The 14,699-nt window shown below is 45.9% G+C and overlaps 1 long non-coding RNA gene across 3 annotated transcripts in view; it reads right to left on the reverse strand.

The window, feature by feature from the left end:
• Positions 1–14,699, reverse strand: part of LOC104914703 (uncharacterized) — a 38,629-nt gene that overhangs the window by 15,627 nt on the left and 8,303 nt on the right. The window contains exon 1 of one of the 3 annotated variants that reach the window (XR_014879850.1): positions 2,849–3,343. The exons of 1 other annotated variant lie outside the window; for it this stretch is intronic. This is a non-coding gene — a long non-coding RNA (uncharacterized LOC104914703). Of the gene's footprint in view, positions 1–2,848; positions 3,344–14,699 lie in introns of those variants that run through there. One more of the 3 variants, XR_796107.4, reaches the window with a different exon arrangement.

Genomic DNA, 14,699 nt, shown 5'->3' on the forward strand with positions numbered 1-14,699 from the left:
CTGTAATTGTGCAATTTGCTCCTTCTATTGACACATCTTCCTGTAACTGGTGTCTTTCCAGTCAAATACCACCAAAAAAAAAATAAAATAAAAAATCAGCTAGGCCAAAGAGAGCTTCATAACCCGCCTGAAACCACACAGCTGAGAGAGGGAGGAGGAGATGCTCACAGATGTAAAGGAGGTGCTCAGATTAAAAAGACATAAGTGTCGATGTTAATTACAGTCTGGGCAACATGCTAGTCCTGGCAGCTGATCTCTCCCTTCTCTTGGCTTGGTGTGAGGACACCAGGGGTAGCAGGAAGAAATGGGGCCTGGGCTGTGTTGGGGCTGGCGGCCATGCCACCACGCGTGGCTGGAGCTGGCCAGGCTGCATTCCCCCATGGGGGTGAGGGCCAGGAAGGGTGCGTGCGAACCTACCCAGCAGGCCTGGGATCAGGGACAGCCGCCACTGGGATTCCTCAGGGCTTTCTCAGCTTCCACTGTCCTAAAAAAGCCATGCCAGTGAGGTACGCTCAAGAATCCCCACAGACTCTCCATTAAGTCGCTAATTGGAGCTAATTATTGTGATGATGATTTATGAGAGGTGATAATGTGCTTGGTGTGAAAGAGACTGCAGAGCAGCACCAGTCCCCAGCCAGAGGCCCTGGTGACTGAGGGACGTGCAAACATCACAGCCAGCATCTCTGGAAAGGCAGCATTTCCCCAAAAGCACCTTGTGATGTGGGAAACAGCACAGGGAGAAGGGAAATGGGCATCTAGGACACTCGGGCCTCCCACCAGCGGTGCTGTGCTTCTGCTTCCTTCTGATAGAGGAGAGGCACCTCTATCACCTCGGGGTGTGTTCCCAGCAGGAGCAGAGGAGTGGAATGTCACCATTATCTGAGTGGTATTAAAAGCCTCTCCTCCACCCACGAGCTCATCAGGGGAGACCCAAGTGCACAGGCGCTGCCTGACAAGTGTAAGATTTGCATGATTCATGGCTTGTGTTCTTTTGCATTTGCATTTTTTTCTGCCTGAAGACCTTTGCTTCTTTTTTCTCCCTGTAGAAAACAGTAATCTTCACCATGGCTGACTGCACTGCACAATTCCCTTTTCCCCCACGGCCAAGATCTACACACATTTCCCAAGGTATTTTAAAGATGGGCTGGCTCTGCACAGCACTCAGGTAAGGAGGGAAAGAAGATGAACAGGGTTGTTTGCTTGTTTTCTGGCAAAGCGGACTGAGCCACTGAACATATCCCCCTGTTTAGGCTATACAAGGCTCTTCTCCCTCCTCAGATAGCTCTCTGCCCTGGGATAGGGCAGAAGGAGGGCAGCTGTCTGTGGGTCAGGCCACAAACCACAAACTCAGTCACTCCTCAGCCGACAAGTACCTGACAACCACCATCTCCCCATCTTTGGAGAGTCATTTCTCTTACAAAAAATGTTCCCCTGCTCCTTCTCCTGTAAATGAAATGGGCTAAATCAGTGCTGACATCTCCTACAGAGCCCCTTTCTCAGAGTGCTGTCCAAATCATTGAAAGTATCATTTTTTTACACAATTTTATTTCACAGCCTAAAATAAATAGAGGAGAGAGGGCTTAAAATTCAGTTGACAACAGCACGTTCTGTGGTAAACGAACTCTCTCCAGAAACATTTGCAAATCTGCAGCAAGGCCTCATGCATCAGACTGCACAGGAAAACCAAGCAAGGGCCTGGCCACAGAGAGATTTATTTTTTTTCTCTCTTTTTTTCTCCTTTTATACAATTCAGTCCAAAAGGAGAAAAAAAGGCTAATAATATGCAATGACAAAATTCACTCTGTAAAGTCAAGCGAGGAGTGGCTTAATTCTCAAGAAAGAATGTGGTTAAAGTCCACAGCTCTGAGCAGGGGCTGTTCCCCTGAACCAGGCTGTCCCTGGGAGGCTCTGTGCCCTCGGCCAGGCCCTCCCCATTCAGCTCACACAGCCACTGGGAACAGACCCGGGGGGAGGAAGGCTGGCCAGGATTATTTTTAGCCTGACAGCGTCCCTTTAAAGTCCTGCACAATACATCAATCTGTGGTGAATCCATGCCTGAGCAAAGACTGATAGAGAGTTTGTTTTAAAAATTGAATGCAAATAGATGGCAGTTCAAAGTTCAGCCTGCGGGCTGCCGTTTGTTTGCCCTCTGTGCTATAAAGATTGATCACGCCCTATGGGAAGGCGGTCAGAAGGAAAGCCGGGTCCTGCTGGACAACCCCTAATTTTCACGTCTGTTATCCAGGCCTTGCCTCATCAGGCCAGAGCAAGATTGGGCAGATACATGAGGGATGCTTCACATTGCCTTCCCGTGACAAAAATGGGCCCTGGAGCGAACGTGTCACTTGCCACAAGGAAGGACACAAAGGGTGACACATCTGTGATATGGGAGTAGAAGAAAAAGATGAACACACCCATCATGAGTAACTCAACTGGTAGCTTCTGCATGCCCCTTCGACATTGCACTTGTGGAAACTTTGCTCCAAATTGCAAAATGTCACAAGCCACAAGGTTACTCGCTCAAAATGCTCTATTTAAACACCAATGGTTTCACCACATCACCTCAATAACTTGAACAGATGTTGCACAGCATCTTTCTGAGATATCATCAGACTTGCTGTGGAAAGCCCATCAGGTACACTGTGAGCACAAAACACATCCCACATGTTTTCTGGTGGGGCTTTCTCCTGCATATTGCTTGCAGTGGAGTGAGGTGGCCCCGCTGCTCCTTGGGTGCAATGAGCAGGTCAGGAAGGAGCCAGGCAAGCTCTGCCTTGGAACTCACAGGCCAACATTCTGCCTGAAATGATGCACTCAGATGTGGCAAGCTTTGTTTAAAAACAGGTACCTTCAGCCAGGAGTCCTCAGAGACAATAATGCATCTGTTTGACTTCCTCAGTGGATCAGCTCCATGTTAATCATTGCTCCTGCTCCCTCTCTGCAGCTCTCCCTGTTTGTATGCTTGCTAAAAAAAAATGTAGCCAGCCTTCCCATCAGTGAGCAGCTTGGGACACGTTGCCTGGAGTGTGACCTCCAAGTGGGCTGGGATTTGAATGTGAAACCCGCCCAGTTTGATCTGGCAGGAACTGCCGTGCTGCACAGCATGTACATCTTTAGTAAGAAGGCATGCCTTCAAACCCAGCCTTTTCAGAGGACTGTCTAAGTTGTCATCTGCCATCTTCCCAGAGAAAGATCTAAAATTAGAGAAAAGCTGCCCTCCACTGCTGGAGAACACTGCTGCTGACATATAAAAGCAGAAAAAAAACTTCAAATAAAGGTCTTCTGCTAAGGCTCACGTAACAAGCAAGAAAGGCTTTGGGTTTCTCCTGTCCAGACTGGCGTTTGTGGGGATCTGATTTAAATAGACAGCTACAAAACCAGTGCTCATCTTTGTCTGCCTAAACGCTTGTACTTTGCCTGTCATCATAAGCCCCATTACTTTAATGGAAATTTACAGATTCAAGGGTTTTTCTTTTAAGTACCTTTCTTAGAAATCCTGTGGGATGCCAGGACACCCTAATCTTTTCAATAAATCAGTGAAATAGAAAGAAATCCCCCAAGAGGAAGCAATGGGGGAGACTCTCCATGGTGGCTGTGACAAGACATGGACGCTGTTCCCAGAGAAGAAAGGATCAGTCTGTAACTGCAGCTCTGCAGACCTGGTCAACCATGTCATGCAGCCTCAGTCACTGCTCAGCCACCCCAGTCTGCATTCTGTCCCCACTGCTATGTGGTGTTTATCCTCTGCACAGGAATTAGTAGGTTAGCAGGGTTGGGCTGCTCTGATATTCAGGAAAATAGTATGGAGTTGCACCAGGAGAGGGTCAATTTGGGGGTTAGGAAAAGGCTTTTCACAGAGGGCAGTGGGTATGGAACAGGCTGCCTGGGGCAGTGGGCACAGCCCCAAGTGCTGGAGTTCAAGGAGCATGTGGACAACATTAGGGTCTGATTTTTGGGTGGTGCAATGTAGCCAGGAGCTGGGCTCGATGATCCTTATGGTTTTCTTCTAACTTGGGAAATTATACGGCTATGATATACCATCAGTCCAGGAGCCTCAGGAACTCCCTGTGGTGCTGATGGCATACCAGAGCATGTGAATCCAGGTGAGAAATGAGTGCAAACCTTCTGTTACCTGGAGGCAAAGAAGACACTACAAGAGCACAGGATTAGGCTGCAGGTGAGAAAGGATGGCAGGCAACATGCTGCTTTACTTCTAATCTGTGCATCCTAGCATGCCCCAAAATCAGAGATCCTGCTCTAACATCGTCCGCTGCCACAATTCACATCAAAGAAATCAGAAAATAAACTTCCTTTTTTCTTCTCTCTGCTCTATTTCCAAATCCCTAGCACCCTGCGAGAAAAAAAAAAACTGTTTTCCAGACTATGAACCCCAAGTTTGTGAACCAGCACGGCAACAAGAGAAGGAATAAAATTTGCAGCTGGGCTGTGAGTGCAGTTGACATAGGCACACTAGGTATCCCACAGGAAACAGACTATGAAAAGTGGGATTTCATGGGAGAAAGTACTGGGAAGCTAATGGGGAGCAGGATTGGATTGCTGGAGTTAAAAGGGACCAATCTGTCCAAGGCAGGAGCAGTGGACATTTGCTGTCTTGAACTATTAAAGTGCAACCAGGATGGCTTATCGTCACCTGGCATCATCCCAATGCTGGTATTACTGTTGTTTCTGCAAATGGATTGGATTGAGTTATTAAAAGGTATAGCCAAAAGTGCATAAACTTTTAGCATCAGCAACATTTTAGACCTGAGACAAAAGGCAAAGAATACATTGGGAAAAAATCCATTTACTGCCTTAGTTTTTTCCTCCCGGACTGACCTATGGGAACAGTCTCGCAGGAATCCAAACTATCAGCACAGCACAGCCACTTATATGCTACATAGCAGGAAAAATGGGACATGTTGCTTAAAGTGAGAAACATAAATACCGGTGAGTCTGTGCTGGCTCAGCGTGGTGTTACTGCAGGGCAGGGCTGAGGAAGATTTGCTCCAGAGCCACGTCCCATCCCTCTCCTCTTTCTTCTCTCTTGTGTTAATTGAGGTCTGTATGTCACAAACAAAACTGGATTCAAAATGGGTTATTTATTTTAAGCCAAGCCACTCAGATGAAGCTCTTAGAATGTCCGCAGACTGAAATACCTGATCCTTAATCTCGGTTTAGCCCCTGACTTTGCACTTGATTTAGGACGATGCAATCCAGTGCTCTGGAGTGGCTTCAGAAGCAGTCCCAGACTCTGAGGCCGTGAGCCAAAGGCTAATGGCTCTTTCAGCAGGTCAGTGGAGCAGCAATAAGGAGAGAAACTAGCAAATGTGCATGGGTCCAAAGCATGGCATTTGCTTGCAGGTACTGCTGCTGAGAGCTGGGTGTCTCACTGGAGGTGGCAGATATCTGCCCTGAAGAGATCAGACAGTTGGACTAGATAGCTTTTGAGGGTCTCTTCCAACTGAACTATTCTCCTCTCCTTTCTTTTCTTTTCCATTCTATTCTTTTCTGGCTGCTCTTTGGGCAGATTATGGCTGCCTTCAAAGGTGTTCACAACTGAACCATACAGTTAGTACGGTTTCCATGTCTCCTGATGACCCTTTCGCAGCAGTTTGTCTCAGCTGGGATACCATGGCGTAAATACTCTTCTGCCAACCTCCCTTTGGCTTGCTCTAGCTTCCCAGAGTGTGCCTCAGCTTGCACAGGGAGCAGATGCCTCGGGGGAAGGAGATGTGCAGCCCAACAGAGGTTCCCCTTCTGGTCCAAACACCATGGCTGATCCCAAGCTGTCACAAAACCACTCTGGCAAGAGAAAAGGAGCAGAGCTGACATAGTCTTGAAAATCTGTCCCACGGATAGTTTGCTCACACTATTGAAATCTTTTGCTGCTCTTACAATGACCCTGCATGCACAGAGACGCTCTTGTCCCCTTCTGTTCCCCAAGGGCACAGACTCTCACCCACCCGGAGAGCTTCCATGAGTGCCATGATTAGCACCAATGGGGTGCAGAGGCCGTGGCAGGGTGGGGAGCTCTGGGCACTCAAACAAAGGGAGAAGTGGACACATTTTAAAGGATTTTCTGATATTTGTTTAGCTTGGCTGCTATACTTTGCTGAAGAAAAGGGAGGTTTTACTAAAGCTGGAACAAACAGTAGATCAGAACATTAAATAAAGGGTTAGCAAACCTGCCAGTAATGCTAGGTCAGTTATGCTGATGAGGTCAAAATTTAATTCCACTGTGAAATCGGAAATTTCAAGTACAAGTGTTCACATCAAGTCAAATTATAATATCTACCCAACCTCTGAGCACTCTGAACAATTGCTTTCATTGTCATTCACCTGATTGGTATTTGCAATACTAAAATCTACCCTAGAAAGAGAGACAGAGAGCAGATTTTTTTGTGTGTAGGGCAGAAACAGGAACAAGCTGGAAACTGTCCACCCAGACCATGCTGGGGCCTCTCATGGGCTGACAAGCTTTGCGGTACCCATCTAAGCACCACCTCTGATCTTCCCTCCATCCCTGTGCATTCCCTCAGCTCCTCCACTCAATTAAGAGACATCTAAAGGTGCTAGTTCAGTGGGATCAAGAGGAGAAGAGGGTCAGGAATATAAAGAGAATGCACCTAGAGGATGCTGTCTTGCAGAGGGTGCCGGATGGAGTGAGAGGGAGCACAGAGCTCTAAGCTCTCTGCTGTCAGAGTATTCCCCTCTACTGTACACTTGCAAGGCCCCATCTGCACTACTGCATCCAGGCTTGGGGGCCCCCAGCACAAGAAGGATGTGGAGCTGTTGGAGCAGGTTGAGAGGAGGGCCACAAAGATGATCAAAGAACTGGAGCACCTGTCCTGTGAAGAGAAGCTGAGGGGAGCTGGGAGAAAGCTCTGGAAGGACCTCATTACAATCTTCCAGTAGGGAGTTTATGAGCAGGAAGGAGACCCAACTTTCATAGTCTGACAGCAACAGGACAAGGGGGAATGGCTCTGAACTAAAAGGGGAGATACAGATTAGATGCTGAGCAAAAATTCTTTCCCCAGTAGGCAGTGAGGCTGGCACACCTGCCTAGAGAAGCTGTGGTGCCCCATCCCTGGAAGGGCTCCAGGCCACGCTGGATGGGGCCCTGGACAGCCTGAGCTGGTGGGGGGCAGCCCTGCCCATGGCAGGGGTTGGGAGGAGATGATCTTTAAAGTCACTTCCGGCCCAAACCATTCTGTGATTTTATGATTCTATGATTCTATGATCAAGCATCCACCGGGTGCAAAGCACTAGCCAAACCAAATAAAGAGGAAGCAATGTAATGAAGTCATGTGGCTCCTGTTCCAATAACGTACCTCTGCCTGAGGAACTCCTGAGTATTGAATGAAAATTAGGGTGGTCATCTTTTCATTAATCCCATGGCAAAATCAGTGTCAGGAGTGACTCCTCACAAGGATGAGTAAGAGGCTGGCAGATGTGGCTGTGCTCCTTGCTCAACGTCACGCTGCCCATCCACTGCAAAGCCAGGAATAGATCTAGTGATGCACAACATCCGAATTTGTGACCTGTGAGTAGTAAATACTGTAATTAACAGTGCTCCCAAAATACTCCTGGGGTTGTGAATGCTTCTTCACTCAAGTGATCTCCCATTTGCCTAACTGAGTAAGGGCACAGCAATTGTGCCCCAGAAGATTTTGTGAGGGATATTACATTTATATCCTCAAATTGCACATCTAGTTAAAACCGTCTTATAAGTCACTTTCCTAACTGTTTGAATTATAAACGTAATACCAAGTTAAAATGAAATGAGCAATTAGCATGCATCTCTTATAATCTAAAATTCACCAAATATATCAGCAATGCTATGTAACTAAGCAAACAGGATAGGTACAAAATTAAACAGGATATAGATGCATCGTACAAGGGAGATTCAGAGGTGGAAATGAGTCGCATCTCTGTCAACAGCACAGCTACCAGCTCCGTGTGCTGCATAGAAGCAAGGCATTCAGGACAGCAGTGGCTATAGAAAATATTGGGTGCCACAGCTGTCACAGTAGCACTCAATTGCCCTTAAGAACACAAAGTGCCACAAACAAAGCTCAGAAACCACTACTATTTCTGCAAAGCATTGTCAGCTATGAACACATCCAGCCTCAGGACTGTTTTTGTCCTGCTCTCATGACGGATGTTGACTTCGTCCAGTGCTACATTACAACTAGTTGCCTAGGGGATGCTGCTTGAAATCCTGGCTGAATTCACCAAGCAAGGGATGCTGTGTATTCCTGCTGCCCTTCTCCAAAGAACAGCAGTGCTGAGAGCCACACAGCAGCAGCCCTGGCTAACTTTCATGGGCTCCTTTCCTCATCCTTGGGCACATGAGGTGTCACACCAGGTGCCAAGGAGATGTCCCTTTCCCTAGGAGGGAGAGTTATTGCCCCCCTCCTTTGTACGTAGTGGAAGAGCTGACTTTGCTCTGTGCTATTTTGCACATTGATTGTTACAGAAATGCATTCAAATATTTGTAAGGTTGATTGAAAATGTTGCTAAATCAAACTGCTCAGATTTAGCCACCAGAAATTAAATCAGATAATAAACAATCAGCATTTCATTCCCACAAAAGAAGGATAATTTTGTAGGATGTTTGGTTTATATTGTCTATGCACCTGCATTTGGAATACCAAAGTGAGGGTTGATAGCAAATTGGGCTGGCAGACAGTTTTTGAACATAATTATTCAAAAGAAACAATCCGGAATCAATTTAATCACAGCACAACTGATTTTTAATTTCCAATGGTACAAAAAAGTGCCATTCACGTTAGGCTTCTCCTTCCTTTGGTTTGTAATCATGATCGTCTGCATTGTAGCCAAGCTAATTAAATAAATGCCAAGTATTTCTCACTATGTAATACAGCAAAAAGGAAAACAAAATTAAAGATGCCTCCTAAACAGCAGAATGAATAAAAGCTCATGGCTTGGCAGACCCCTGGATTGATGTTTACACACAGTCTGGATTTGTTTAGCAGAGGTGGAGTAACATGACCATTACTGACCATTGCGCATTTAGTAGTTGTACATATGGCACGTGAGAAGAGATGTACTGCTTTACAAGACCCCTGCAAAACACCACGCAATGATGAGTGTGTGGGAAAAGCAAAGCAAACTGCCCCATGGCAGCTTGGTCCTGGGAGGGAAGGGCTGACACAATTACAATAATTTCATCTGGGACAGCAAGGCATCCCCAATCTGCTTTTATTCTCTAAGCGATCCTTTTTAACCAATTTTTGGTGTTTGTTCTGAATGTCATTTTTGTAGCTGGAAGCTACTGAGGCACAATGATCTTACAGCCCTGTATCCTCCAGAGACAGAAATCTGAGATGAGACAAAACTGGATACTCGCCTTCTCATCCCGCTTTTGATTTAGGGATGGAGGAATTAGATCCTACCTTCACTCACGGGAGGAACATTAAAACCTTTTTCCTCTCCCAGGCCTGCTGAGCAGCACCAGCAGAGAAAGGCAGATCCCACCAGCTCTACCAGGTCTATTGAAGATTGATAATTCCCATCACAAGGAGGTCGCCGGTGCCTCCTCTTCTTGTGTTGGATAAAAGCTGTGCTCAGCTGGGAGGGGACATGCACCAATGCAGTTTGGCCTTCATAACTCCATGCAGAACTGAAAATGAACTATTCTCAGAAATGACAACCAACATAACTCAGCAAGAAGCAAATAAAGATTTAAAAGGGCCTATTCTTTTTCCTTTTTCCAATACATTTGGGAAAGTCAGCATCCCCAAACCAGCCTGTAGCATTCCCAGGCAATGCTACAATCCTGGTTAAAAATAAACCTGTTGAAAGACTGTCCTTGTCTCACATTCGCTGCAGGAATTTCCCGTGCCTTCTAAATCCAGGGTATGCTCAGCAGCAGCATATGGGGAAATGCTGGCAGGACTCATCCCTCTTTCCTGAGGTCCTGATCTGCTGGGAAAGGGCTGTGTTGACTCAGCGGGTGGGATGTGGTGCATAAATATGGGTGTCCTGTGCCACCCAAAGTATCCTGTAATACCCAGCCAATTCCCAGCTGCTGCCTTTGTGCAGCAAGACACTGACAGCATGAGGTGACATCTCCCCAGTGTGATCTTGCTAAAGTGAAAACATGAGATGTAATAGAAAGCTTCTAATACAGTAAAAGACTACAGTAACTTGTGGTGAGAGTGGTGCACTTCTCAACCCTCTGGCTGAGAATTTGGGATCTCTCCATTTGTGATTTATATTTCTTTTCCTGAGACCTAGGAAGACGATAAAAGTTGTCTGGATCTCTCAAATGGGCTCAAGCCCCATTCCAAACAACTGATTGTCTTGAACAACACCTGCACAGGGAAGCGGTGCTAGATGCCCAAACCCAGGAACAGAGATGAATTCCATGTGGACACAGTTGGTGTCTGGATGAAGTTTAGGAACCGTGGGAGACTGCTGGGGAAATTGGTCTCCAGGGAGAAGATGCACATTTAGGAGCAGGGCTTGCTTGCTTTTCCCTTAACCCCCAAAGATTCATCACTTCCTCAGCACTGTGATAACCGGGTCACTCTTTTCATGTTTTCTCCCCATGAAGTGTGTCCTCCCATCATGTAAATTTGTGTCGAGTATGTCCTGGCCTCTTTCCTGCTACCTTCCTTTGGGACTGTTAAGAAAAACACTTAATTATGTCTTTTTTTCCCCATTTACCAGTGGCCAACATACTCACAAATTATGCTTGCCATGTCTTGCATGTAAATTTGAACACTCCTCCAAAAACCTCTTTCTGTGCATATCTGAAAAATTTCTTATTTACCTTAACCTCTTTGCAATATTTCTTTCACCCTACTTTGGCTTTTGTGTGTTTGTGTGCACACATGCATGTCATTCTTGCACTCCGTCCGCTCTACCCTACAGTACCTCCCTCCCTCTTCTGATGTGTTACACTTTGCATAGGTTTCATCACATTCTGCACTTGCACACCCAGCCATGGTGCATTGTGTTAACTCCTGCACTATTTATTACTTCATGGTATATGAAATGTGCATGTGGGCTGTGATTTACGTGCCACTGCTTTTCATCTACCAGCACATCTCATGTCCTCACTCTCCTTTGCTTTGTGTCATTCGAATTCATCAATAATTGTGGATTTTTCCCCTCAATAGTTGTCATAGGAGTTGACATTTCTGTCTCTGTCTGTTTGGGAAAGACAACTGCCTTGCAAGAGGATTTTATACAACCACAGATGTGCCTGCTTTTTAGGCTGAAGCTCCAAACACCTCCAAAGAGCCCACGGACACCTGGCTTGGCACTGACAAGCTCATGGCATGATGAACCAGGCTGATGTCCAGAGCTCTATGCCATACTGTGGGAGACATCATGATTGGGCTGCCCCATCTAAGGGAGGTGGGATGAGATGATGTGGCTGCTCATCTCTGTGCTCTGCAGACAGGCAGGCTACCTGCAATTTGAATCACTGCCATCCAGTCCTATATACCATTGTCCTAATGTCCCTTATCTCGCTTATTTCTTGGCATTCCTCCGCAGCAATTACTCCTTTCCTCTCCAATCTCCCTTGAAGTATCCTTTACTATTTACCCACATTGATTTTTTGCGTCCCCTTTTATTTATGCCAATTGTGCCTTGAATTATAAAGTGAATGGCAAATTTTAAGACTCTAACATGCTTCTGCTTCTCTCTGTGTGCCTATTTTCATTTCTGCCTCTTTATACTACAGATTGCTCTTCCTTCTGTAAGGCTACTTTACACAGGGAAGCCTTGAAATGGATGTGCACGTATTTTTTTTATATGTCTATCATTCTAATAAGAGTGTTCCTAAGGCACTAAGACTCACTAATGCTTAATTTTATCAGTGGGTAGATGCGTCCTGTTGTACTCCCTTGGGTTCTCCTCTCCCTTTCCATGGGTTTGGTTAGAAAAAACAGCAACAACAAACAGACGAAAAGAATGCCAATCCCAGCACATGGAAACATCCTCCTTACCCTGTATTTAAAATCTTCATGTTTGACAATGCCATTTTGGGGCAGTACAATAACTGAATTTAAACCTTCCATGGTAATATTTCCACGGTGAAATAATTCCACAGTAAAGTTAAGTGCTCTGAAGGCTTATGGGCTTACTAAAGGTTGATGGATAGTATTTTTGACACAAGCAGTTCTGATGTCATTAGAGTACTTTGCAGAGATCCTACAGAGAGTATATGCTAAGTGTTGGAAATGAGTAAGGAAAGCATCTGAAATTCAATTAATGGACAAACTTTACAGAGAAAGTCACCTTACAGGGAAGCATCCAGGAATTACAGGTCAACCACAGGAGCCAAAGGCATCCCAAATAACTTCTGGAGCTCACAAAAGTAGTTTCAGCCAGCAACTGTGACTTTTTTATACCTCATAAAATAGCCCTTTTTTTTTTTTTTTTTTTTAAGGTGCAGTCAATGCCCAAACTGTATTAGATCTCAGGAAGCTTCATCCCAAACCGAACAAGAGCAAGCATACCCAAGTCTTGGATGCAGTACAGATGGACAGGCCTGTGTGGCACAGGCAAATGCTTTCCTTGGCTGAAATCAGAAAAGCAATGGAAAACGATAGGCTTGAATTACTAGAAAATGTAAATATACTTGAAGAAAAAGCTCAGATGTCTATGCCTTTGGTTTGTTTGCTTTAAACATGTTTCTTAATTTCTTCTTTCTCAAGCACACATTTCTTTTCCCTTATTGACAATGGTTCTGCCTTTCCTTTCTTTTCCCTATCTGCCATTGCCAAACATTGCTGCTAACTGGCACCAGAAAAGCAAGAGCAGGGAGGAACAAAGGAGCTACTGTCAAACAAAGCAAGCACAAATAGATGGAGTTTTCCTGTGCTACTTCTAAAAACTACACAAAAAACCTCTTTCTCTTCCAAAAGAAACCATTTTATAATGAATCATTCATTCCACAGGGCTTTTGTTCAGCTGATGAACACGTGTAAGGCGCATTTACATCAGTGCAGGTGCTGTAAGACGAGGGTATATCACAACACACAGAAAACATGTCAGTTCTGGAATGTTGCACAGATTGCAGCATCTACCTTGCTATGAAATTACTTGCAACTGTAGTTTCAACCTTCCCTTTCAGCAACAGATCTTATTCATTGGTCATTATGATGCAGAGCTTTCCATATCAACAAGCATCATTCCAATAGCTTTTATGGCTCTGAACCAACCCCTGATTGTGCCCAGTGTGCATTGATGACACTAAGAGAACTCCCTCTCTATCAGCCTGAACATATTCCTCTTGAGAAGAAAAATCACACTGCTTAATAGGCTTTAGGGAAGAGCATGTGCTGTCTCGTGCTTTTCCAGCAGGTCCCACTGAAACTGGATTAAATCCTGAAGGGTGGTTTCTCAGGAAGCAGCTAGCAAGAAAGTCCTGGCTTTACTGTGAGACATCACAGGTGGGAATGGTCAACAGTGACTGAAGACCAGGGTCGATCTCTCATCCATGGTTAGGCCCTACCCCCTTGAAAGAGTTTCCTTCCTCTTAAAGCTAGTTTGCTCCACACGCATTAGTAGGGGCTGCACCTTCAAGGGCAGCCACTGTGGGTTCAGGTGCCATAGGCAGCATGGTGATATCATGGAACTATAGAATTGTTTGAGTTGGAAGGGACCCTTAAAGATTGCAACTCTCTGCAATGAACAGGGACATCTACAGCTAGATCAGGGTGCTCAGAGGCCCATCTAGCCTGATGGTGAGTGTCTCCAAGGACAGAGCATTCACCACCTCTTCACCATCCTTGCAATAATCCCAGTACAGAGAGAAAGGCTACAGAAAACCCAGCCAGTAGAATCACAGTATCATAGAAACACAGAATGGCTTTGGCTGTGAAGGACTTTAAAGATCAGCCCACATCATCCCTGCTGTGGGCAGGGCTGCCCCCGACCAGCTCAGGCTGCCCAGGGCCCCATCCAACCTGGCCTTGAGCGCCTCCAGGGATGGGGCACCACAGCTTCTCTGGGCAGCTGTGCCAGCGCCTCACTGCCCTTTGGGGAAAGAATTTCCTTCTAATGCCTAATCTAAATCTCCCTAATTTTAGTTTAAAATTTTCCTTCTTGTCCTATGACTATATGCACTTTTAAGAAGTCCCTCCCCAGCTTTCCTGTAGGCTCTCTTTAGGTACTGGAAGGCTGCAATGAAGTCTCCCTGGAGCATTCTCTAGGCTGAACAAGATCAGCTACCTCAGTCTTTCTTCATAGGAGAGGTGCTCCAGCCTGCACCAGCACCTCTATAATTTGTGCTGAGGGCCCCAGGCCCAGACATGGTACTGCAGGTTTGGTTTCATGAGAACAGGATACTCAAGAGCAAGTTATTCTCTGTTGTGTTGAAGCAGCCAGGTTGAGCAGGCAGCACTCAGATCTCTGGCTGTTCTATAAACTCAGAACAGCAAGAGGTGCAAGCTGGAGGAAGCAGTCCAGCTTCCTGAGCCTGTTTCTGCACCAAGGCAGGATCACCCAGGCCCACATCACTTACAGTGTTGGCTGATCAAATGTTTCCCGAGGTCTCCTGCAATGAAGAGATGGATCCAGGTGTGGGACCACTAGTGCACGTACCCTCAAGCTGTGAGCACAAGATTCAACTCTCCTCTGAAGGAGGTAAAGGCATCATCTGCTTCAAGTCTGGTCTCAGCAAGTGCAGAGGCCTTCTTCTTCTGCAGACATTT

Source organism: Meleagris gallopavo, chromosome 1 (assembly GCF_905368555.1).
Source record: "Meleagris gallopavo chromosome 1, MGAL_WU_HG_1.1, whole genome shotgun sequence".
Lineage (NCBI taxonomy): Eukaryota > Metazoa > Chordata > Aves > Galliformes > Phasianidae > Meleagris > Meleagris gallopavo.